This window comes from Heterodontus francisci, unplaced genomic scaffold (genome assembly GCF_036365525.1).
Source record: "Heterodontus francisci isolate sHetFra1 unplaced genomic scaffold, sHetFra1.hap1 HAP1_SCAFFOLD_51_1, whole genome shotgun sequence".
NCBI lineage: Eukaryota > Metazoa > Chordata > Chondrichthyes > Heterodontiformes > Heterodontidae > Heterodontus > Heterodontus francisci.
In genome coordinates, this window is record NW_027141937.1 from 2,643,987 (window position 1) to 2,670,462 (window position 26,476).

At 45.7% G+C, this 26,476-nt stretch overlaps 3 non-coding genes across 3 annotated transcripts; all 3 read left to right on the top strand.

The window, feature by feature from the left end:
- The first annotated feature begins 319 nt into the window (after positions 1–319).
- On the top strand, positions 320–402 carry trnal-uaa (transfer RNA leucine (anticodon UAA)). Its single transcript has one exon. It is a non-coding gene; the product is annotated as a tRNA-Leu (tRNA).
- Positions 403–4,147: 3,745 nt separating this feature from the next.
- trnal-cag (transfer RNA leucine (anticodon CAG)) lies at positions 4,148–4,230 on the top strand. Its single transcript has one exon. It is a non-coding gene; the product is annotated as a tRNA-Leu (tRNA).
- A 17,551-nt stretch (positions 4,231–21,781) lies between these two features.
- trnar-ucu (transfer RNA arginine (anticodon UCU)) lies at positions 21,782–21,872 on the top strand. Its single transcript is given in 2 exon segments — positions 21,782–21,818; positions 21,837–21,872. It is a non-coding gene; the product is annotated as a tRNA-Arg (tRNA).
- Positions 21,873–26,476: the final 4,604 nt, after the last annotated feature.

Below are 26,476 nucleotides of genomic sequence, written 5' to 3' on the forward strand. Positions count from 1 at the left end.
AACCTTGGTCAGGCCTCACTTGGAATATTGTATCCAGTCTTGGTCTCCTCACATGATGGGTGATATTGAGGCTTTGGAAAGGGTACAGAGGAGAGACATTCGACTAATTCCCAGTATAAGACATCTTGGTTATCAAGTTAGACTAAAAGAGTTGGGACCCTACACCTTAGAGAAACCTAGACTGAGGGGTGATCCGATTGAGGTTCATAAATAATGAAGGGTCCAATTTGGCATGGGAGAGGAGTCAAAACTTTATATTGGAAAAGGCCAGATGGCACCCGGATCACATTAAATTTCATTTTCAGTGGCGGGTTAATGTACCAGGATGGCTGAGTGGTTAAGGCGTTGGACTTAAGATCCAATAGACATGTGTCTGCGTGGGTTCAAACCCCACTCCTGGTATCTGTGCTTACAAAATGTTATTTATTCTTTCCCTGACTTTTGCCTTGCACCATCATCTCTTCTGTCATTTGATCACTCTTGCCTTCCAACTGATCACAGCTTCCTATTATTTGATCTGCCCCAGCACCGTTCCTTGGCTCTGCGCTTGCTTATAAACAGGTAAATCTTAAACTTAATCTCCTCTGTACCCTGACAATGACCTTCTCATCCTTCCTGGAGTGTGGATCCTCACAGGATCCGCTGCCTCTCCGACTCCCCTCCAGGTAACTGAAGGCCCTGAGCCTTGGTCTCGCTTTATACGCTAGCTGGTAGTTGATTCCTTGCAGGTCTGCCACCGCTCAGGAGAAGCTCAAGACCCAAATCAAGCAAAGTATCAAGAGGAATGTGAACAAAGGCTCCCTGGTGCAGAGCAAGGGACAGGGGGCCTCCGGCTCCTTCAAAATCAGCAAGAAGGAAAACCCAGGGAAAAGTGGGAAAGAAGGTGAAGAAACCAGCAGCCAAGAAACCTTTAGTGAAGAAACCAGCAGACAAGAAATCTTCAGTGAATAAACCAGCAGACAAGAAATCTTTAGTGAAGAAACCAGCAGACAAGAAAGTGACAACAAAGAAAGTAACAGCCAAGAAAACGAGCAGCAAGGCGGCGGCAACGCCAAATAAGGTGGTGAAGAAAGCAGCGCTTCAGAAAAAGTCTCCTGCGAAGAAGGTCAAAAAAGGCAAGAGTGCGGCGGGCGGAAAGGCGCTGAAGAAAGTGCAGACATGGAAGAGCAAGGTCAAGCCGAAAGCAGCGAAGTCTCAGAAAGCAGGGTCTGGAAAGAAGTGAAAGCGCGGGAAACTTGTAAACATCTGAACACAAAGGCTCTTCTCAGAGCCACCCACATCTCTCAGGAAAGAGCTGATCCCCTGATCAAATGATCCCTGTCCAGGCCCCGCCTGCAGATTCCACATGGAAATGATTTGGAGTAAATCCAGGATCCCTGGTGACTCCCCTCCACCCAGCCCTTTCCCCACTCTCTGTCATAAAACAAAGGGATGTCCGGCCCTCACTCTAACTGGGGATGTGTTCGGTGCAGTCTCAGTTCACAAATTCAGGGGGAGAGTTTGTAAGACAGTAACACTGGCGGAGAAACCCCACCTCACAACTCAAACCCCAACACATGAGTTTCTCCAATTCAGCTGGAGTCGGGTGACAACAGGAGCTGGGATAGGCCGTGATCGGGAATGTTAGGAATGGATTTGTTCAGGGAGGAATGTACCTGGAATCTCCGAAAATAATAGTTCCTTATTTCCCCAGATGACACATTCTGCAGTGAGAATGAAAAGTCTCTTCACTGCTTCACATTTACTAATTGTTTGGTTCGAGATGAATAATGAGTCAGAGAGTAATGACAGGATCTGAAGCTTCTCTCACACCAGCCCTTGAATGACTCAGTGTGAAGTGTCCAATGTGTGAAGCTACTGACAGGGTTTGTCAATCTGAACAGTTTCAGCTCAGTTACTGGGGGCCTGGAATCCAAGCAGTTTGACTCTGTCTCTGATTGGTCACCCGCTTCTCAATCCAATTCTTAACCAATAGGAGAATCACATATCAGTAAATAGAAGTTCTCATTGGCTTAGATTTTCCAATTGGAAAAAGCCTGGCAATTCCAGAGCCAGAAGGAATTGAAGTGATGGAAAATTTCAATTTTCAGGCAACAATTTTAAAACCTCTCATTTTATGTTCTGTTTTACTGTATTTACCGTCACAAAATCCTGACGCGATTTTAGGAATCGTTTTCATTTGTCAATCTGTTAACTGTAAGCGGCGGGAGGAAGGTCCAGTACAGCAATTTAAAACGGGACAAATATCAGCTTCCACTCTGTAAAAGGAACAAATTAGCGACTAACCGCTCCTCACAGGCTTCTCGGGGACTGACAGAAACGAGCGGTTTCTGATCTTTTCTCCTGAAAGAGGCAGATAATGCTGCAGGGAGCAATGAACTGCCCTTCACTTTCTGGCTGCTAATACACCCCTGACTTTAAACAGTTCAAACAGCGACTGATGCTTCTGCCGGAAAATGAGCAGATTCACCAGAATGATCCCGGTCCATCATGGCCAAAGACATCCAGCTGGCCCGCCGCATCTGCGGGGAACGCACCTAAAACCCAGCTTCAGTAACAAGTGTAACAAGGGCTCTTTTCAGAGCCACAAAATCAGCAAAGGAAAGAGCTGCCATCTCTGTTCATCATCAAACCCATTAGATTGGAGGGGCGGCCACATGGTTTCTGTTTTGTCACATCACTTTCCCGAAAGGCCTGTCGGACTGAGAGCTGATCTGGAATTTAGAAAGCAGCATTACCGGAGACTCATTGCTGCTCAGCACAATCTCAACCCCGCTCCTGGGATCCGTTAGCTGGCATTTGGGGAAAAGAAATGGATCCCAGTTTTATTTGGAAGGCATTAATGGAGCCGGGTCCGTTCACATGAGGGTTATTTACAAACATTACCCAATAAGTTCACTAATATTTGAATCCATTGGAGATCAGTACACAGGATATGTAAGGCAGCTCGGTCACTCTGACTGAAACCGCCAGTTCCCCGGGGTTGCAGACCCTGACACTGCGGGGAGAGAATCCCCGACTCTATCCCGCTGTCGGATGAAACAGACAGCTCTGTGTCCGGAGAATAGGGAGGGCCGGGGGGAAGGCACATATTAAAGCGCTGCAATGGACTCAGCTCCTGTGTGTGCACAACTCTGACTGATTCCGTCCTCTGGGAACAGTGCGGTCTAAACAGATCAGGTTAGGAGAGAAACACACAGCCCGAGAATGGCCTCTTTCTTCCTGCATTTACTCTGTTCTGGGAGCAGATTCTCATTGAGAAGTGGCGCTCAGATCACCAGAGAGAAAAAAAAAACACAATTCAAACTGTCCAAATGAAAAACAGAGAATTAACCCGGACACTTCCATTATTAAATTAATTCATCAGCTCCGAACCAGTTCCCGTTAATGTACCGGGATAATCTCGGGATTTATCAAATCGAGGGCAGCGGGATTTATTAAATTGTTGAATCTGATACCCGGTAGTTCAGTTCTTCACTTAACTAGAGGGGGAGATGTGTGAGCAGAGAAACAGAGCGAAATCCAGAGAGGGAACTGAAAACACACCTGGACAGATGTGAACAGGTCAATCCACTGTGACAATAACTCCATCTCTGACTCCTTCCTGACAGTAACCAATCCTTTCACAGAGACTGTGAGTGGCTCTGAAAAGAGCCATTGGTTTATTAGATGACATTTTGGCCGCTTTACTTTTTCTGGGAGCTCTTGAGTGCTGGATTTCTTGGGCAGCAGCACGGCCTGCATATTCGGCAGCACCCCGCCATGAGCGATAGTCACCCCACCCAGCAGCTTGTTGAGCTCCTCGTCGTTGCGGACGGCCAGCTGCAGGTGTCTGGGAATGATGCGGGTCTTCTTGTTGTCCCGGGCCGCGTTACCGGCCAGCTCGAGGATTTCAGCGGTCAGATACTCGAGCACAGCAGCCAGATCGACCGGGGCTCCGGCACCCACACGCTCAGCATAGTTACCCTTTCTCAGGAGCCTGTGAACACGGCCCACCGGGAACTGCAGTCCAGCCCGGGAGGAGCGAGACTTGGCCTTGGCCCGAGCTTTCCCGCCGGTCTTACCTCTTCCAGCCATTTCCACAATCTCACAAATACTTTCACAAAGAATGAATAATTTCCTTAGCATTGATAGCATGTCGCAGGCAGTCAGGATGGCCGAGCGGTCTAAGGCGCTGCGTTCAGGTCGCAGTCTCTACTGGAGGCGTGGGTTCGAATCCCACTTCTGACAAGTTGTGTTTTGACTGAACTGGAGGCGTTTGGGAGCAGCGGTAAAAAGCTAAGAAAAATCAGGGAAGAACATGGGCAAACAAAATAACAATGGACCCAAAGATGTTGCATGAAAACATTAGAGTCAGAGGCAACGAAGCAAACAGCAGGGCGCAGAAAAGATCAAAAATGGAACCTTTGTATCGGTTTGGAAGATGTTGCCAATATCCTGAAAGAATACATTACTGTCTTCCCGAATGAGAGGGTGATGCAGATATTGTTATTAAGGAGGAGGAGTGTGAAGTATTGGACGTGATAACTTAAGGAGAGAGGAAGTCCTAATGGGATGAGCATCCTTGTCTGTGGATAAATCACCAGGACCAGATGAAATGTACCCCAGGCTGTTGAAAGAAGCCAGGGAAGAAATAGTGGAAGGTCTGACCATCATTTTCCAATCCCTCACTGGATACAGGTGTGGTTCGAGAGGATTGGAGGTCTTGTAACGTTGCAATAAAAGCAAAATACGAGGCAGATCAAGCAGGGCTGATCCTTTTGAGTAGAGAAACAGGGCTGAATTCCCTGAACCAGTGCTACAGCTTTCAGAATAGAAGGAGCCTATACACACCTGATGGGTTCCACTTAAACAAAAGAGCTGGAGGTGTTGACGGTCAGAACAGATAAAATGTGGAGGAGTGTTTGAAGCAGATGCTGTGTGGTTACTGTAGTTGTACTATGGAGTTATTTCAAGGAGGTGATTCTGAATGTAATGGATCAACGTGGACCCGTCCAAGGCAAAGGTTCTAAGCTTGTCTGTGGTCCAGCCTGGTTGAATGGAACTGAAGCAAACAAATCATCCAGAAGTGGAAAAGAAATATAAGGCCATGAAAGCACAGAATTCAGATGGATGCAATACCAGATGGTATGGCAAGAGTGTAAAACAGCAACAGACTGGTGAATAAAACTTTCCCATTGAATGAGACAAGAGAAGAGAAGGGTAATAATAGTGTCAGAGGTGAGTTGTGACACTATTCACATTCCACCTTGATCTGAATAGGACTGTTGAAGGGAGTGATTGAGAAGAATAGAGGAGAAATGAAAAGAAAGGAGAAATAAACAAAAGGTCTTTTGATTTTAGAATGCTTGTTTTTGGAAATGACAGACTGTAAAGTGTGTGTGTCAGAAGATATAGAGCGAAGTTGGGTATGAAAAGATCACAGGAAAGTTGTGCCCTGAGACAAGGTGTGTGTTGACAGGAAAGCTGCTTTCTTTTGCACAAAATGTAATTTATTCATATAATTTGTGCAATTACATTGCAAAGCAGTTCAAATTTAATATTACATAAGGTACAATACAGATCAGTGTCCTTCAATAATGTACATGATGTATCTCACTATCCCTGCCTGCACAGGTTATATTTACAGTATTTACATTACACATCAAACATTCTCTGGTGCAAACAGTCCGAGGGGTTTTACACGGGTTCCAGCCCCTCACTGGACTATGGCCTACTAGGGCCTCAGACTGCAGCCTTTCCCCATTGAGTCTCCATGGTGGCTTCCCCAAGCTTCAATGCCGTCCCACAGCACATTGTCTTGGACGTTGCAATGTGCCAGTCTGCAACACTCGGTAATGGACAGCTCTTTGCACTGAAATACCTGTCCCACGGCCGGGCTCGTTCTCAATAGAGATCATTTCAAATGAAAATTTCCTAAATCCGTGCTTTCTCTCTCGCAATAAAGAGAACAGGATGTCTAGTAGATTCAGTGTGAGACAATAACACTGCCGGGTAAAGGCCGCTTTCCAACTCCAATCTTAACACAGGAGATTCCCCAAACAGCTACAGTAAGGTGTTGTAAACTGCTGGAAGCGGATGTGTGTGGAAATGGTGATGTTACTGAGGAGGTTTCTTCGTCTAGAATGGACTGTGTTTAGGTGGGAATATTACTGAGTGTTAATTGCATCGGGACCATATTTAAAAGCTCCGGCTTTCTGGAAAGCCTTGACTATGAAGGCCGAGTCTGGAAGGGTTTGTGTGGAGAGCTGGGTTTCGGTTCTACTGTTAATAAAGGGTTTGAAATTGGCAGCCCGGAGGAAACTGGAGGTGGAGCTGAAAGATGAGGGGCCGTTCTCTCTCTGTCTGTCACTCTGGGTGTCTCCTCCATCTAGCTCTCTGTTTAATCTTCACTCTTGTCTCCTCCCCTCCCTGCTCTCACTCTGCCTTTCTCAGCCAGGTCCGGGTGGCCTGTAAAAAAAGGAGCCTGACGGAATCAGTCTCTTTTATTGTGCACTGATTTGAGGCAAGAATCAACATGTCTGGCAGTATACAAGAGTATGCTCCAGGCTGGCAGTATGTTAGAATCCATGAGGAAAGGCATCATCACCCTCACCGACAAGCGGAAGGGGGAGCGGACAGAAATAAGAAATTGGTGGCCCACCTCACTGCTTAATGCTGACTATAAGATTCTGTTAAAAGTCATAGCCAGTCGATTCAAGTCTGCTCTGGAGTTGGTGATTCACCCTGATCAGACCTATACTACACCAGGCAGGACAATCTCTGATAGCATTGCGCTACTCAGAGATAAGATCACCTATGTACGGGACAGGAGGGTGGACACCTGCCTCATCAGCCTGGACCAGGAGAAGGCTTTTGACAGGATATCGCACACTTACATGATGGATGTGCATTCCAAAATGGGGTTTGGGGAGGGAATCTGCAATTGGGTCAAACTACTCTATACAAACATCAGTAGTGCAGTCTCAATCAATGGGTGGGAATCAGAAAGTTTCCCGATCCAATCTGGAGTCAGACAGGGCTGTCCTCTCTCCCCTGTCTTGTTTGTTTGCAGTATTGAACCCTTTGCTGAGTCTATTAGGAAGAATGCGAGCATCAGAGGGGTGACAATCCCAGCCAGCGGAGGCACTCAGTTTAAAACCTCCCTGTGCATGGATAACGTCGCCGTTTTATGCTCGGATCCACTGTCTGTGAGCAGACTAATGAGCATCTGCGACCAGCTCGAACTGGCCTTGGGAGCCAATGTTAAACATGGCAAGAGCGAGGCCATGTTCTTTGGGAACTGGGCTAACCGATCCTTTGACCCCTTCACCGTTCGGTCAGACTACCTGAAGGTGCTGGGGATATGGTTTGGAAGGGCTGGGACGTGCACCAAAACCTGGAAGGAGCGAGTAGCCAGGGTCCAACATAAGCTGAGCATGTGGGAGCAGCGATCTCTCTCCATTATGGGTAAGAACCTGGTCATCAAGGGCGAGGTGCTCACATTGCTGTACGTGGTGCTGGTCTGGCCCATACCGCATTCCTGCGCTGTGGCGATCACCTGAGCCATTTTCCGCTTCATCTGGGCATCCAAAATGGTCCGAGTCCGGAGGGACACGATGTTCAAACCTCTGGATAAGGGCGGGAAAAATGTACCCAACGTCGCCCTCATCCTTCTGGCTACCTTTGTGTGTGTAGATCCCCAGTTTGCAAACTTCAAGTGTCACTACGTGCTGAGGTTCTATCTGTCCCCGGTGTTGCAAAGGATGGGCCTGGTCATATTGCCGCGGAATGCTCCATCCAGTTGGACTGTGCCATACTGCCTATCCTTCATGGAAAAGTTTCTGTGGAAAAACACCTTTGACCACCAATCCATCAGGCAGTGGTCTGCACGGAATATCCTCAAGGCCCTACGGGAAAAGGAGATGGTGGATCCTGTCGGATGGTCCCCTGAGCAGAAGTACAAAGTCATTTGGCAGAATGCCTCATCACCAGAACTTTCAAACAAGCACCAAAATGTAGCCTGGCTGATGATGAGAAGAGCCCTCCCCGTCTGATCCTTCCTGCACACCCGAAGTCTCACCCCATCCACACGCGGCCCTCGAGGTGGCTGTGGTGGAAAAGAGACGTTGCCCACCTCTTTCTGGAATGTGTCTTTGCAAAGCAGGTGTGGAAGAGATGCAATGGTTTTTGTCGAGGTTCATCCCAAGCAGCTCTGTAGCACAGGAGTCTGTGCTCTGTGGGCTGTTCCCAGGGACGCACACCGAGATAAACATCAACTGTTGCTGGAGGACTATCAATTCGTTGAAAGACGCTCTTTGGTCTGCCCGAAACTTGCTGGTCTTCCAGTGCAAAGAGTTGTCCACGACCGAATGTTGCAGACTGACGCATTCCAAGGTCCAGGACTACGTGCTGAGGGACGCACTAAAGCTTGGGGCAGCTGCAGCAAAGGCTCAATGTGGAAAGACCACTGTGTAAGGTCCCCTCACCAAGCTGAACTGAGGGGCTGGATCCATGGGAAACCACTCGAACTGTAGCCAGAAAATATTTGTTTGCTGTAAAATGTACATGGCATGACAATGAAATGGAAGGGTTGTGAGGCAACTCACTCCTGTATTGAAGGAAACTGATCTCCTTTGCACTCTCTGTATTGTTTGACTTGGTGCTTTTTGGAACTGTTTTGTAATGTTTTTTTTTACAGATTTTTATGAATAAAGTATATTTTGGAAATTAATAAAAGAAAGCCTGGCAGAGGTAAAGGAGGGAAAGGACTGGGCAAAGGCGGAGCAAAGCGGCACCGCAAAGTGCTTCGTGATAATATCCAGGGCATCACCAAACCAGCAATCCGCCGCCTGGCTCGCCGTGGCGGGGTCAAGCGGATCTCGGGTTTGATCTGTGAGGAGACTCGCGGGGTGTTGAAGGTTTTCCTGGAGAATGTGATCAGGGATGCGGTCACCTACACTGAACACGCCATGCGCAAGACGGTCACTGCCATGGATGTGGTGTACGCTCTGAAACGGCAGGGCCGCACTCTCTACGAATTCAGCGGCTGAACAACTCGACCCTTTCCAGCAAACACAACAAAGGCTCTTCTAAGAGCCACCCACCGCCTCACAGAGAGAGCAGTGACCTGGAAACGGGAGCTGGGATAGGCTGTTTAGAACTGTCTAGAATAAATCTGTGCTGTGTTCGAGATACAAAACTGGAATCCCCAAATTTGACATTTCATTTGCAGCAAGGAAGTGCAGTGGATTTGATTTTCTGAACGGGCTGTGTAAACAGCGCCTGAGGCTCTGCAGTTAGTGATTTCTCCAGTCGACACATGCCCTCAGTGAAAAGCCACATCACTCCTCCAGAATCACTCATTGTTTTCATAGAATTTCAAAATGATTTCGCTGCAATGAGGGAATCCGGGAGTTTTGCAGCAGCCATCGCTGGAACCAAACCCACTTGTGATGTTATTTCCCCCGAGACAGTGTTTCCTGCACTGAAACTGACAGGGTTTGTGAAACTGATCAGTTTCAGCTCAGTCATTCAGGGACCTGGAATTCCCGCAGTTTGAGCCCGCGCTATCCAGAGCCCACTTCTGATTGGTCACCCTCTTCCCATTCGCATGTCTTAACCAATTGCCGAGCCTCGAATTAGAAAATACAGCAAATCATTGGCTTAAATTGTCGTCCTGGCAGAAAGGTTGAATTCATAAAAGCCGCCAATTTCAGTGTTGGGCAGAATCGAATTACTCAACGAATCTCAATAACGAAATTGGCGGCACATTTTATACTTACCCCGATTTTCCTTTCCATCGATTGGGGTGCTAATTCACTCGGGTGCGTTTGCTAATACTAACTGTAATCCTTGGATCCATTTAACATTTCAGTAATCCTATTAAATACAAAAGGAATTTTATGATTGAATTTCCATTGGAATATAGTGAAATAGTATCCCGATCGATGGAAAGGAAAATCGGGCAGAGGATAAAATGTGCTGCCAATTCGTTATTCTGATTTGTTTATATAACTGACCAGGACTGACTTCACCCGAACACAGCTACTAGCTCCCACCCCACTGACCGTTCTCCCCCCTCTGCAACTCGCTTTCTCCCCCTCCTCCCTACTGGTGAAATTCCGCACTCTGTCTGTTCGCTCTCCGCACCCCCACCCCCCACCCTGTACCAGCCCAGCCCACAGCTACTAGCTCTGGCCGTGACACTCGCTCCCACATTTCTTCACCAGGCGCCACCTGTAGAAGCAGGAGGGCCGCAAGGGGTGACAGGGCGATGGAGGAGTGAGTGGCTGAGAGGAGGGAAGCGGCGCGGCCTGGAGCGAGTGGCCAGAGAGTGGGGTGGTGCGAAGCGAGGAACAACTGGCCAGGGGAGTGGGGAGGTGGGGGAGCAGCGAGGTCTGGAGCGAGCGGCTGAGGGGGGGAATCGTCGAGGCCTGGAGTGAGTTGCCGAGGGGGGAGAGCTACAGCTTCAAAATCTCCCATTCAGCCACTTCCTCCAGCCAAATGGTGGGGGGATGGGGTGGCTAGATACCCAATGACGCTTTATCACGCATGCACGAAGATGGATTTGTTGCGGAAATGTGATGACGTTGGCGCTGCAAAATGACATCATCCCGTGCACGCGCCACTCAATCCTGGCAAGATGTCAAAAATCACTGATTTTTTGGGACTTTTCAGTGCACTCCTCTTTCTTTAGTTGCCTCTTACCTTAATGTATTGAAGAAACATCTTTGGGTCCATTTTCATTTTACTTGTCAATATTCTTCCATGTTCTCCCTTCACCGCTGCTCCCAAATCCCTCCAGTTCAGTCAAAACACAACTTGGTAGATTTGGGATTTGAACACACGCCTCCAGAAAACACTACGACCTGAACACAGCCCTTTCGACCACTCGGCCATCTTGACTGTTTCAAGCTTACGACAAAAGCTGAGAAATTATCCATTCTTTGTGAAAGTATTTGTGAGATTGTGGAAATGTCTGGAAGAGGAAAGACCGGCAGGAAAGCTCGGTCCAAGGCCAAGTCTCGCTCCTCCCGGGCTGGACTGCAGTTCCCGGTGGGCCGTGTTCACAGGCGCCTGAGAAAGGGCAACTATGCTGAGCGTGTGGGTGCTGGAGCCCCGGTCTATCTTGCTGCTGTGCTCGAGTACCTGACCGCTGAAATCCTCGAGCTGGCCGGTAACGCGGCCAGGGACAACAGGAAGACCCGCATCATCCCCAGACACCTGCAGCTGGCCATCCGCAACAACGAAGAGCTCAACAAGCTGATGGGAGACGTGACCATCGCTCAGGGCGGGGTGCTGCCTAATATCCAGGCTGTGATGCTGCCCAAGAAAACCAGCGCTCAGAGCTCCCAGAAAAAGTAAAGCGGCCAAATTGACATCAAATAAACCAAAGGCTCTTTTCAGAGCCACCCACAGTCTCTGTGAAAGGGCTGGTTACTGTCAGGAGGGAGTCAGAGATGGAGTTATTGTAACAGTGGATTGACCTGTTGCACATCTGTCCAGCTGTGTTTTCATTTCGCTCTGTTTTTCTGCTCACACATCTCCCCCTCGAGTTAATTGCAGAACTGAACTACAGGGTGTAGAATCAACAATTCCCAGGAGCGGGGGGTGAGATTGTGCTGAGCAGCAATGAGCCTCCAGTAATGATGCTTTCTAAATTCCAGATCAGCTCTCAGTCCAACAGGCCTTTCGTATTTTAAATATCACAACAGAGCTGTGCGGGGGTGAGCGCAGCCTCAGCTGCACCGAGTCTCAGGGGCTCTCAGGACCCCAATCAGAGCCACCAGGCCTGGCGGGCGTGCAGCAAGGACCCGGGGGAGGGAGGGTGCACCATTAAAGTGATGGTGCAGCACCTCCACCATCCTCGCCGCCACTTCCCGGTTTCTTCTCCCGTTTATCTCAACATTAAGAAGACGCTTTTGCTCTGGACTACACTGGTTATAAAGTACGACCCAACTTTGTCTCTGAAAGTGATGAATAGCAGCAACAACAGCAGAATCCAACCCCTGCAGTTACATGTGAACTTGCTGATGTTGCAGCAGATTGAATGACTGAGTGAATCCCTTCCCACACACATGGCAGGGGAACGGCCTCTCCCCAGAGTGAATGTGTTGGTGTTTCAGCAGATCATTACTGCTTTTCAAGCTCTTCTCACAGTCAGGACATTGAAAAGGTCTCTGATCAGTGTGAACAAGTTGATGTTCAGTGAGGTTGGATGACTGAGTGAACCCCTTCCCACACACGGAGCAGGTAAATGATCTCTCCCCAGTGTGAACTCACTGGTGTTTCAGCAGGTTGACTCTGGCTGGGTTCAGTACTACACTCACTGGTTCCTCTCTCTGTCTTCCCCTGAAGGTGCTGATTCTGACTGTATGTATGTGCTCTCTCCCCCTCCGACCCTCCCTGTCCAATGTAGTATCTCCCAGTTTTGGTGATGTGCTCTCCCTGACCTGTCTCCATTTCTCCTTCTTATACAGACTTGCCCTGACTGTCACTATTTCATAGAATCATACAGCACAGAAGGAGGCCAATCGGTCTTTTGTGCCTGTGCTGAATCTGTGAAAAAAATGATGCAATTAGTCCAACCCCCTGCCTATTTCCCCATAGTCCTGGAGAAATTCACTTTGAAATATTTGTCCAATTCCTTTATGAAAGTTATAATTGAATCTGTTTCCACCACCCTGTCAGACAATTCATTCCAAATCCGAATCAGTTACTGGGTAAAAAGATCTCTCCTCACCTCCCCTTGACATTTTTGGCCAACAATCCCAGCTTCACCACCCTGTCCAGAGAACTGAAACCCCTCATCTCTGGTATCATTCTCGTAAATCTCCTCCAAACTGTCTCAAAAGCTTTGATGTCCTTTCTGAAACCTGGTGCCCAGAACTGGACACATTACTGTAGCTGAGATCGAGCCAGCGACGCCCACATCCCACGAACGGATAAAAAAACGCTCCCTGCTAAATCCCCAATTCTTATCCATTTACAGACGCTCCTTGCCCAGTCCCCAAATCTTATTCATTTAGAGACGCTCTCTGCCCAATCCCCAATTTCTATCCATTTATAGACGCTCTCTGACCAGTTGACCTTGCTGGCAGGCAGTTTCGGGAAGCCTCACAGGGAAAAGCTTAACCGCCACCCGCAGGGACACAAACGGGATCGTTCCATCCTATTGTGGCCTTGACGCCCTGCTCCAGCTGTGTGCACCCGCTACGGGCGCGGTCTCCCTGCACTTTGTGAATATTCCGCTCCAGCTGCAGATGGAGCTCAGCCACTACCGCGCCTGCTCCTTATCAGAGACAAGGCAAATTCTGGAGCGCAGAGCATTCTGGGTACCACAACTGTCATTAATGCCAATCTCTGACATGATAATCAGGTTTTATTTCCTACATTTCATTTCCTGGTATGTTAGTGCGTGTTTTCTTTTGCACCCGTCAGTGCCTGGGAGGAGAGAGTCAGCTTCACTTTGTAGCCGTGAATTTCTGGTGTGAGAATGTGGGTTCTTACTCTGTATGTTTCAGTTTTAGGTTTGTGACTGTTTCTGCTATTGCTATGTGAGTTAACTTTGTGGAAAGAGATGCAGTGGTTTTTGTCGATCTTCCTCCCAAGCAGCTCGGTAACACAGGAGTCTGTGCTCTCCGGGCTATTCCCAGGGACGCACACCGAGACAAACATCAACTGCTGCTGGAGGACTATCAATTCGGTGAAAGACGCCCTTTGGTCTGCCTGAAACTTGCTGGTCTTCCAGCGAAAAGAGTTGTCCACCACCGAATGTTGCAGACTGGCACATTCCAAGATCCAGGACTACGTGCTGAGGGACGCACTAAAGCTTGGGGCAGCCGCAGCAAAGGCTCAATGGGGAAAGACCACAGTGTAAGGTCCCCCCACCAAGCTGAACTGAGGGGCTGGATCCATATGAAATCCCTCGAACTGTATCGGAGAAATTTTGAGCGCTGTAAATGTAAAAATGTATATGGCATGACAATGAAATGGAAGGGTTGTGAGGCAACTCATGATTGTACAGAAGGTAACTGATCACCTTTGCACTGTTTGTATGTTTTGACTTGATGCTGTTTTAAACTGTTTGGGAATGTAATTTTTACAGATTTTTATGAATAAAGTATATTTTGGAAATAAAAAATAAATGTGAGTTTCACCACATATCTTTCAACAACTTGTATGTGAACATCAGCTTTTGTCCAGATCTATCAGTTTCTTGATATAGAGTCATAGAGTTCTACAGCACAGAAACAGGCCCTTCAGCCCATTGAGTCTGTGCTGGCCATCAAGCACCTAACTATTCTAATCCCATTTTCCAGTATTTGGCCCGTAGCCTTGCATGCTATAGCATTTCAAATGCTCATGTAAATACTTCTTAAATGTTGTGAGGGTTCCGGCCTCTACCACCTCTTCAGGGAGTGCGTTCCAGATTCCAACCACCCTCTGGGTAAAAATTTTTTCCTCAAATCCCATCTAAACCTCCTGCCCCTTACCCTAAATCTATGCCACCTGGTTATTGACCAGGTAAAATGTTTCTTCCTATCTAACCCATCAATGCCCCTCATAATTTTGTAAACCTCAATCTTATCTCCCCTCAGCCTTCTCTGCTCTAAGGAAAACAACGCTAGCCTTTTCAGTCTCTCTTCATAGCTGAAATGCTCCAGCCCAGGCAACATCCTGGTGACTCTCTTCTGTACCCTCTCCAGTGCAATCACATCCTTCCTATAGTGTGGTGCCCAGAACAGTACACAGTACTCCAGCTGTGGCCTAACTAGCATTTTATGCAGCTCCGTCATAAACTCCCTGCTCTTATATTCTCTGCCTCGGACGATCTATATTGGCCTGTAATCTAAGGCTTTCCTCCTCACTATTTACGACACCACCAATTTTCATGTCATGTGTGAGAAAGGGTTTGATTCTATCCCTATCAGTATCCGTTACATGCATGTGTTTTTAATCTGCACCCCCTCTGTTTTACTCTCTGGACCTGTCAGCCTCTTGTAGGTGAGTCTGTGTTTTGCTCTTCATCTCTCAGTCTTCGAAGTATGAGCCTGGGTTTGTACCTAATTTTCTTTGTACCTTGCAGGATGGATATTGAAGAGAGGTTTTTACACATTAACTGCCATATCCTGATAAGTGATTTTTGGGTTTCACACAGTATCTGTCAGTTTCTTGTCTAGGACTGTTGGTTTTACTCTGTCGCTGGCATTTGCTGGTTTGTTAGTGTGGGGTTTCCACTGTACCTGTCAGTTTCTCATATGTGAGTGTTGGTTTCACTTTGTATAGAATCATAGATCACAGAATACTTACAGCACAAAAGGAGGGATTCAGCTCATCGTGCTTGTGCTGCCTCTCTGCACAAGCAGCTCAGCTCATGCCACATCCTCATGTATTCCATGAAAACCTGATTTTTTTTTCCCTTCAGATAATTATCATATATCCTTTTGAAAGCTATGGTTGAATCTTCCTCCGTCACACTCTCAGGCAGTAAATATCACATCTTAACCATTTGCTGCATAAAAAAGGTTTTTCCTCATGTTGCCTTTGGTTCTTTTCCCATTCACCTTAAATCGGTGTCCTCTGCTTACTCAGCCATGCGTAATATTTCCCATTGCTTTCTCAGCACTGATGAATTGTGAGGTGGGAGACAGCCAGAAGTCCCACTGAGCTGCACTGACCCCCAGCTGAAAAAGAAATGAGATAAAGTTCAATCTTTCACAGCGAGATGCTGCAGAGAGTTAAGAGTCCCGAATGAAAGAGAGCGTTTCTCATACTGTTGTTGAATTTCATTTCAAACACTCCTTGTACTCTCTGCAAATGAAGCCTAAAAAATGGAAAAACTAAATGGCGCTCAAACTCACAACCCTGAGATTAAAAGTCCCATGATCGACAGACTGAACTGAATATGTCACTTCTACTGTCCCTCTGTTTGGATGGATGCAACTGTATGCTCCAATGCAAGGGCAGCTTTCAAATCCTCCCATGGGTCCACACGTCAGACTGAGTTCCATGTTGTGAACTCAAGCAAAGGAAATCTGCTCACTTCCAAAACTATCAGCAAATTGAAGCTGATTACGATCAACATCATCAGAGGTCAGAACTACCTGGTGAAAGAAGACTCCCTGAAGAAGGATCCACAATTATTCAAAGGCATCGACAAAGTGAAAAACAAGAAAATCGATGAGTCAATCCAAGCTAAACAGAAACACTGAAGAATTCCATTCCAGACCAGAACACAGTTAGAGGCATTTTTTGTATTCAAAGCTGGGCATTAGTATTTAATAGTTGATATATAATTTTGAATATATTTGAGTTTCTTTATTCATTTGGCACTGCTGAACATGAAGCAGTCTTAAATCATTTAATTTTTTTTGTAAAATCTGACTTACCAGATTAAAATATTAGAACAAGGGAGAAATTTCAAAGATTACTGGACCAGTAATCCAGAGGCCTGTACTCAAGATCCAGTGACAGCCAGGACGTCAAGGCGGGAAACACTCCGCACTAGTCTGCAGTGAGCGATTCCATCGAAGCTTGAGCACAATCTCTTTAATATAAGAATGTATATTTTATAATAATTAATCACTCAAGACCTTCCTGGTCTCTGCATCTCAGCTGCTCTCTGGAAAAACTTGCAGAAAGTATTTCAACCTGTAAAGCAGGAGTCTAGGGAATGTATAATGATATTTTCTCGCCTTCGGGCAATATTTTAATCAATACAGTGTGGGACAACCTGTCTGGGCACAACTCCATGAGTTTCTCTTTAACTAGTGACCTCACAATCACTAACTACTATGGTAACAATCTTCAGCTCATCACCTCCGGTACATAGCTCGAATCTTAATGTACATTTAAACAACCTTTCAAGTCCAGTTACAGTTTTTGTTGCCTTACCTGCACAAGCTTAAAAAGTGAAAAACGGAAGCAAGTTTAACTGAACATTCTGGTGGTCAGTTCGGGCACGGGAAAAAATGAAAGGACTCGGACCAGGTCGGATGTGGTGCTGTCAGGCTTGGGTCGGGTTTCATTTGCTGACCCGAGCAGGCCTTTAGTTACTGTTGCAACCTTATATTCCCACTTGACAATCTGTATATTTTGTTCATTTAAATTTTGTCGACAAGCTCTTTGAATCCAGTTCCCCGGTCCTCAAGCAGGCTCAGTTTGGAAATCGATTCCGCTTTCTGGAAGGCTGAAAGCAATCGATGACCTTAAACTAAAAATGGCAACAGAGAAGGGCTCGTCTGGGATTTGAACACAGGATCTCTCACATATTAATCACTTATATGCCCAAAGCGAGAATCATACCCCGAAACCAACGAGCCACCGTTGGCATGGTTTTTATTCGCTCCTGTGGAATTTCACTGGCACCCACAGCCGATCATGCATTTTTTTCAGATCAAAACAATATCCTACAAAGCTGAAATAAAAACAAAAAGTGCTGGAAATACTCAGCACCTCTGACAGCATCTGTGGAGAGAGAAACAGAGTTAACATTTCAGGGTTTTCACCTTTTGATTGAGCCATCTTTTCAGACTGCTTCTGTCCATCCAATCTCACTTTTTACTCTATCAACATTCTAAGGGTGGCGCAGTGGTGAGCACTGCAGCTTCACAACTTCAATGACCCCGATTCAGTTCTGTATACTGCCTGTGTGGAGTTTGCAAGTTGTTTATGTGGGCTTCCACAAGGTACTCTGGTTTCCTCCCACAACGAAAGACTTGTGGGTTGATAGATAAATTGACTGTTGTAAATTGGCCCCAGGGTAGGTGATAGGAGAAATGTGGGGATGTGGTAGGGAATTCTGGGTTAACATAGGATTAGTATAAATGGGTGGTTGATGGTCAGTGCAGACTAAGTGGGCCAAAGGGCCTATATCAGTGCTGTATATCTCGATAACCATTCTCTAAGCAAATGCATTTTTCATGAATTCCTCATTTCTTTTATTAACGACAATTTTATATTTCTGGCCCTTGCTTCATATGATACCACAAGTGGAATCATGTTTCCATCAACCCGATCAAACCCCTTCACTATTTCCTCATATTGCAATGTTTCTTTAACCCTGACAGACTGTGGAGTTTCTGCTGCTTGATTGCAGTTCTTGCTTCCCGCCAGTAGATGTCACCTCACTCCAATATAGTGAAGTTCACAAATGTGAGAGAGACACAACAGGAAATAATTGTTCACATTCTCGTGAATGTGTGGGATTTAGAAATACTAGGAGTGGAGACGAGTTATTATTGAATTTGTCAAACCAAACATATGTTATAATGTTGTGTTAAATCTGTCACTCTGTTGTCTTGATTCTGAGAGTGACATAGACTCATCGAGTCATTGGGTCATTTGTGGTATAGAAGGAGGCCATTCGCACCATCGAGTACAGGCCAGCTCTCCATGGAGCGATCCAGTCAGTCCCACTCGTCTGCTCGATCCCCCTAGCCCTGTAAATTTATTTCCTTCAAATGCCCATCGAAATTCCTTTTGTAACCAACGATTGTCTCCACTTCCTCCACCCTCGGGGGCAGCGAGTTACAGATCATTACCAATCACTGTGTAAAAAAGCTCTTCCGCACATTCCCCCTGCATCTCTTGTCCAAAACCTTCAATCTGAATCCCCTAGTCCTTGTACCAATAGTTAATGGGAACAATGTTTCCTTGCCAACTTATCTAAAACTGTCAGAGCCTTCGACACCTCTATCCATTCTCCCCTCAATCTCCTTTGATACAGGCAGAAAAAACCCTGTTTTTCTAACTTAACCTTGAAACTAAAACCCTCCATCCCTGGAACTATTCTGGTAAATCTCCTCTGCATCCTCTCAAGAATCCGCACATCCTTTCTAAAGATCGGTGAGCAGATCTGGATGCAACACTCCAATTGGGGCCTAACCAGAGTTCAGCATAACAACCCTGCTTTTGTACTCAATGTCTCTATTTATAAAGCCCAAGATCCCACATGCTTTGCTAACCACTCTCGCAATATGTCTTGCCAACTTCAAAGAATTTTTGACATGTACTCCAGGTCCCTCTATTCCAGCACACTCTTCAGAACTGTAGCATTGAGTATATATTGCCTCTCCCTATTTCTTCTGCTAAAATGCATCACCTCACACTTGTCACTATTAAATTCCATCTGCCACCTATCTGCCCATCCTACTAGCCGATAACTATCCTATTTCAGGCAGTTCATTAGATCCTCACTGTTTGCCACTCCTCCAAGTTTGGTGTCATCGGCATATTTTGAGATTCTACTCGATATTCCAAGATCCAAGTCATTAATCTGTAGCAAAAAAAAGCAATGGTTCTAGCACTGACCCTTGGGGAACACCACTGTCGACTATCCTCCGGTCTGACCAAGAACCATTTCATATGACTCGCTGTTTTCTGTCCTGAAACCAATTTCCTATCCAAATGGACACTGACCCTCCTAATCCATGAACCTCAATTTTGTTAACCACCCTTTTATGTGGTACTTTATAAAATGCTTTTGTAAAATCCATATAAACAACATCCACTGCATTCCCTTCATCAACTTTCTCAGATAGTGTATCAAAAAATGCAGTTAGATTCATCAAGCATGAAATTCCATTTATAAATCCATGCCCACTCTCCTTAATTAACTCAAACCTCTCCAAATGACTTGAATTGTTCCCTGACCTGTTGGTCTTGTGCTTATAGCAAGCTCACCACAGAGCATGTATATGGCAATGTGACTGTCATTCATTTGGCCCAGTCAACAGAGCCGCCTCTGACTCAAGAGGGCAAACATGCTGCGGATCCCTGCACGCTGGTGTACTTCCTCATTCGGCACTCTGTCCTGCCAGGAGATGCCCAATATCCATCTGAGGCAGTGGAGGTGGAAGCTGTTCAGCCGCTTTTCTTGGCTTGTATAAGTTGTTGATGCTTCTCTACTATAAAGGAGGGTGCTGAGAACACAAGCCTGGTACACGTGGAGCTTTGTATTTTCGGTCAGTTTGCTGTCGGTTCACACCCGTCTTCTCAACTTTGACATGACAGCTGCAGCATTGGCAATCCTGGTGCTGATTTCAGCATCAAGGGACAGATTGCTGGTGATTGTTGATCCAAGGTATGTGAAGCTGTTGACAACCTCCAAAGTGAGCTGGTCAATGTTGATGGAAAGTGGAGTCTCTACGTCCAAGTCTCTACGTCCAAGTGGAGTCTTGCCAAAAGATGAACAGCTTGTCGTCAGCTCTGATATACAGGTGAACACCCCCATCTGAGTGACTGAAAGTGTACAATAGCAGCATGGAGAAGAATACACCAATTATAAAGGATGTGATAACTAGACAGTTAGAAAATAATGATATAATTGGGCAGAGTCAACATAGATTTATGAAAAGGAAAACAGGCTTGAAAAAACCCGTTGAGTTTTTTGAGGATGTTACCTGTAGAACAGATAAAGGAGAACCAGTGGATGCGTTGGCAATGTCCCACACAGGAGGTGAGTAAACAAAATCAGAGCACATAGGATTGAGGATAATATACTGGTATGGATTGAGAATTGGTTAACAGACCGAAAACAGAGAGTAGGAATAACGGGTCCTCCTCAGGATGGCAGGCTGTTACTATTGGGGTACTGCAAGGATCAGTGTTGGAGCCACAGCTGTTAACAACCGAAATAAATGATTTGGATGTGGGGATTAAATGTAATATTTCCAAGTTTGCAGATGACACAAAGCTAGGTGAAGTGTGAGCTGTGAGAAGGATGCAGACAGGCTTCCAGGGAACCTGGAAAGGCTAAGTGAATGGGAAAGAACATGGCAGATGGAATATAATGTGAATAAGTGTGAAGTTCTCCACTTTGGTGGAATAAACAGAAAGACAGAGTATTTCTTAAATGGTGAGAGGTTGGGAAGTGTTGATGTCCAAAGGGACCTGGGTGTCCTTGTTCATGAGACACTAAAAGCTCTTGTGCAGGTGCAGCAATCAATTAGGAAGGCAAATGGTATGTTGGCCTTCACACGAGGGGTCATGAGTCCAGGAGTAAAGATGTCTTGTTGCAATTGTATCGAGCCTTGGTGAAACCGCGCTGGAGTATTGTGTATAGTTTGGTCTCCTCATCTAAGGAAGGATATACTTGCCATAGAGGGAGTGAAACAGAGGGTCACTAGACTAATCCCTGGGATGGTGGGACTGAAACTGGGCCTGTAGTCCTTAAAGTTTCGAAGAATGAGAGGTGATCTCATTGAAACTGATAAAATTCTTATGGGGCGTGACAGTGTGGATGTAGATAGGATGTTTGCCCTGGTTGGTGAGTCTAAAATCAGAAGACCAAGTCTCAGAATAAGGAGTAGGCCATTTAAAACTGAGATAGGGTTGAATTTCTACACTCAGACGGTGGTGAATCATTGGAATTCTCTACCCCAGAGAGCTGTGGCAGTTCAATCATTGAGCATGTTCAAGACAGAAATTGTTAGAAATCTTGATACTCATGACATCAAGGGATATGGGGATAGCACGGGAAAGGGGCGTTGAGGTAGATGATCAGCCATGATCGAATTGAATGGCAGAACAGGCTCGACGGGCTGATTGGCCTACTCCTATGTTCCTCTGTTCCTAAGAGAGTTGGCGCCAGCGCGCAGCCCTGCTTTACCCCACTGCTGATCTTGAAAGTGTCTGATGTTGCTCCATTGTAACTGATGGAACTGTGCATGTTCTCGTGGAAAGAAGAGATGATGCCCAAGAGTTCAGGAGGGCAGCCGAGTTTCCATCGCAGTTTGAAGAGTCCGTCTCTGCTGACAAGATCAAAGGCCTTGGTGATGTCGTTCAAAATGTGTGCGGCTCTGTGGCGCAATGGATAGCGGGTTGGACTTCTAAATAATGATAAAGAAGGCATTCAAAGGTTGTGGGTTCAAATCCCACCAGAGTCAGATTTTGGACCAGAGACAGAAGAGCACGACGGAACAGAGAGTTAACAAGTGTGTCAAAAGCACCGACTCAGAGACAGAGCGAGAGAGAGAGGAGCACGGCAGGAGCGGAGCAGGGGTAAAAAAAATCAAGGAGTGACATCACAATGGAGAGTGAGAGCAGGGAAACAGAGAGCTGCTGGGGTGAGTTTACAGGATTTGGTTCTTGCTTCGGAGCAGTGGAAGGAGCTGTTTGGTGAGGATCTGGTAAGCTGTGACATCACAGGCAAGCAGGTAGTTGATTGGTTTGGAAAAAGCTGCATTTTTGATGAGTATCTGGTAAGTGATTAAGGTCCATTTTAGTCCTATTGTTTAAAATAGTAAACAAACTAGTAGTAAGCTTAATAAAATATACAATAAAATAAACAATTGAATAAAATAATTAAGTAGTTAATTGAAACACGTTAAGGATGACAGGACAGGTGATGTGTCACAGCTGCAGCATGTGGGAGCTCCTGGATGCCAGAGTGATCCAGGGCAAACACATCTGTAGTAAGTGTTTGCGGCTCAAAGAGTGAGAAAAAAGGAATGTAGTGGTCGTAGGAGACAGTATAGTAAGGTGGATTGACTCTGTTCTCTGCAGCAAAGAGCAAGAGTCCAGACGGCTGTGTTGCCTGCCGGTGCCAGGATTCAGGACGTCTGCTCAGGGCTGGAGAGAAACATACAATGGGAGGGAGAGGATCCAGTCGTCGTGGTCCATCGTCGGTACCAATGACATAGGCAGGACAAGGTTAGAGGTTCTGCAAAGTCAGTATGAGGAACTAGGCAGCAAATTAAGTAGCAGAACCTCAAAGTTAATCATCTCTGGATTATTACCTGAGCCTTGTGCAAATTGGCATAGGACAAATAAGATTAGAAAAATTAATTCGTGGCTCAAAGACTGGTGTGGTAGTAGTGGGTTCTGGTTCGTGGGGCATTGCCACCAGTACTGGGGAAAGTGGTGGCTGTACCGTTGGGACGGTCTACACCTGAACCGTGCTGGTGCCGTTGTTCTCGTGAGCCACATAACGAGGGAAGTAGAGACAGTTTTAAACTGAATAGTGGGGGCAAGGGATCAAATTTGGGAAGATATGGTGAATCAAGGAGGAGAGACAAGGCAAGAGAGAAAGGTATAAATATGGGAAATGATAAACAGACTGTGACAGGAAGGGACAGAATGTACAAATCTGAGAGTAAATCGACAGATAAGGCTAGAGGTGACAAAAATAATAAAAGAACAAAACTAAATGCTCTGTATCTGAATGCATGGAGCATTCGAAACAAAACAGATGAACTGAGAGCACAAATAGAATAAATAAGTACGATCTGATAGTCATTACAGAGACCTGGCTGCAGGGCGACATCGATTGGGATGTGAATATTGGAGGTTACATGGCATTTACGAAGGACAGGAAGCTAGAAAAAGGTGGTGGGGTAACTCTGTTAATTAATGATGGTATTAGCGCAATAGGGAGGGATGACCTAAGTTCAGGAGATCACAATGTAGAAGCAGTTTGAGTTGAGATGAGAAATAATACAGGCAAGAAGTCACTTGTGGGAGTGGTGTACAGGCCACCTAACATTAACCACACTGCAGGATGGGGTATAAAAAAAGAAATAATGGCAGCTTGTCAGAAAGGTACAGCAATAATTATGGGGGATTTTGATCTCCATATAGACTGGAAAATTCTGATGGGCAGAGGTAGCCTAGATGAGGAGTCCATAGAAAGTTTTTGGGATAATTTCTTGGAAAAATAAGTTCTGGAGCCAACCTAAGAGCAGGCTATACTAGACCTGGCATTGTGCAATGAGATAGGATTAATTAATGACCTCATAGTTAAGGTGCCCCTAGGTAGTAGCGATCATAATATGATTGAATTTTACATTCAGTTTGAGGGAGAGGAGAGTGGGTCCCAGACTAGTATTTTAAACTTAAATAAGGGCAATTATAAGGGCATGAAAGCAGAGCTAGCTAAAGTGAACTGGCAAATTAGGTTAAGGGATAGGTCAATAGAGATGCAGTGGCAGACATTTAAGGAAAATTTCAGAATACACAGAATAGATACATTACAACGAGAAAGAAAAATTCCAAAGGTGGGACTCACCATCCATGTTTAATGAAAACAGTTAAAGATACTATCAAACTTAAAGAAAAAGCCTATAATTGTGCAAAGATGGGAGGCAGGTCAGAAGATTGGACAGAATATAAAAAACAGCAAAGAATGACTAAAAGATTGATAAGGAAGGTAAAATTAGAGTACGAGAGAAAGCTAGCAAGAAATATAAAGACAACTAGTAAGAGTTTGGATAGATATTTTAAAAAGAAAAGAGTTAACAAAGTGAGTGTTGGTCCTATGGAAAGTGTGTCTGGGGAATTAATAATGGATAATTAAGAGATGACAGATGAATTGAACAGATACTTTGGATTGGTCTTCACTATTGAGGATACAAATAACATCCCAGTATTAGCTGTAAATCAGGAAATGGAAGGGAGGGAGGAACTCAAGAAAATTACAATCACCAGGGAAGTGGTACTAAACAAATTGTTGGAGCTGCGGGCTGACAAGTCGCCAGGTCCTGAAGTGGCTAGTGAGATAGTTGATGCGCTGGTTTTTATTTTCCAAAATTCCCTCGCTTCGGGAAGGTTCTGTTAGATTGGAAAGTAGCGAATGTAATTCATTTATTCAAAAAGGGAGGGAGACAGAAAGCAGGAAACGACAGGCCGGTTAGCTTAACATCTGTCTTAGGGAAAATGTTAGGAGCGATTACTGAAGATGTTATAGCAGGGCATTTAGAAAAAATAAAGGTAATCAGGCAGAGTCAACATGGTTTTGTGAAAGGGAAATCATGTTTAACCAATTTTTTGGAGTTCTTTGAGGGGGTTACATGTGCTGTGGATAAAGGGGAACCGGTGGATGTATTGTACTTCGATTTCCAGAAGGATAAGGTGACATATCAAAGGTTATTGCAGAAAATAAAAGCTCATGGTGTCAGGGGTAACATATTGGCATGGATAGAGGATTGGCTCGCTGACAGGAAACAGAGAGTCAGCATAAATGGGTCATTTTCTGGTTGGCAAGAAGTAACGAGTGGTCCACAGGGATCTGTGCTGGGGCCTCAACATTCTACAATTCTCGAAATGACTTAGATGAAGGGACCAAAAGTATGGTTGCTAAATTTGCTGATGACAAAGATAGGTCGGAAAGTAGGTTGTGAAGAGGACATAAGGGGGCTACAAACGGATATAGATAGGTTAAGTGACTGGGCAAAGACCTGGCAAATGGAGTATAATGTGGGAAAGTGGGAAATTGTCCACTTTGGCAGGAAGAATAAAAAAGCATATTATCTAAATGGTGAGAGATTGCAGAGATCTGAGTTGCAGGGGATCTGGGTGTCCTAGTGCACGAATCGCAAAAGGTTTGTCTGCAGGTACAGCACGTAATTAGGAAAGCTAATAGAATGTTATCATTTCTCGCCAGGGGAATTGAATACAATAGTAGGGAGGTTATGCTTCAGCTATATAGGGCATTGGTGAGAACTCTTCTGCAATACTGAGTACAGTACTGGTCTCCTTATTTATGGAAGGATGTAAATACATTGGAGGTAGTACAGAGAAGGTTTACTAGACTAATACATGGAATGGGTGGGCTGTCTTACGAGGAAAGATTGGACAGGCTGGGTTCGTATCCACTAGAGGTTAGAAGAGAAAGAGGCGACATGATTGAAACATACAAGATCCTGAGGGGTTTTGACAGGGTGGATGTGGAAAGGATGTTTCCCCTTGTGGGAGAATCTAGAGCTAGGGGTCACTGTTTAAAAATAAGGGGCACCCATTTAAGACAGAGATGAGGAGCAATTTTCCCCCTCAGAGGGTCGTGAGTCTTTGGAATTTTCTTCCTCAAAAGGCGGTGGAAGCAGAGTCTTTGAATATTTTTAAGGGAGAGATGGATAGATTCTTTATCTGCAAGGGGGCGAAAGGTTATCGGAGGTAGATGGAAATGTGGAGTAATCAGTTCAGCCATGAGCTTATTGAATGGTGAAGCAGGCTCGAAGGGACGAGTGGCCCACTCCTGCTCCTAATTCGTATGTTCATATGTAAAGACAATGTAGAGTGGTCTGTACTGTTCACAGTACTTCTCCTGTAACTGCCGAAGTGAGACAATCATGTCGACTGTCGATCTACCAGCTCTGAAGCTGCACTGAGACTCAGGATAGATGTGTGATGCCAGGGTCTGCAATCTGGTCAGAGCAATGCGAGCAAAGACCTTCCCCACAATACTTAGCAAGGAGATGCCTCGAAAATTGCTGCAGTCACTGCGATTCCCCCTTACTGTTGTCCAAGGTGACAATGTTTGCATCACGCATGTTTTGAGGTGCAGATCTTTCCTTCCAACAGAGACACAGAAGATCATGGAGATGCTGCAGTAGAACCGCTTTTCCACTCTTGATGATTCCAGGTGGAATACCATCATTTCCCGGGGCTTTACCACTGGCAAGATGGTCAATGGCTTTGTTGAGCTCCACTATGGTGGGGTCACTGTCCAGCTCCTCCATGACAGGGAAGTCTGGAATGGCACTGAGAGCCACTT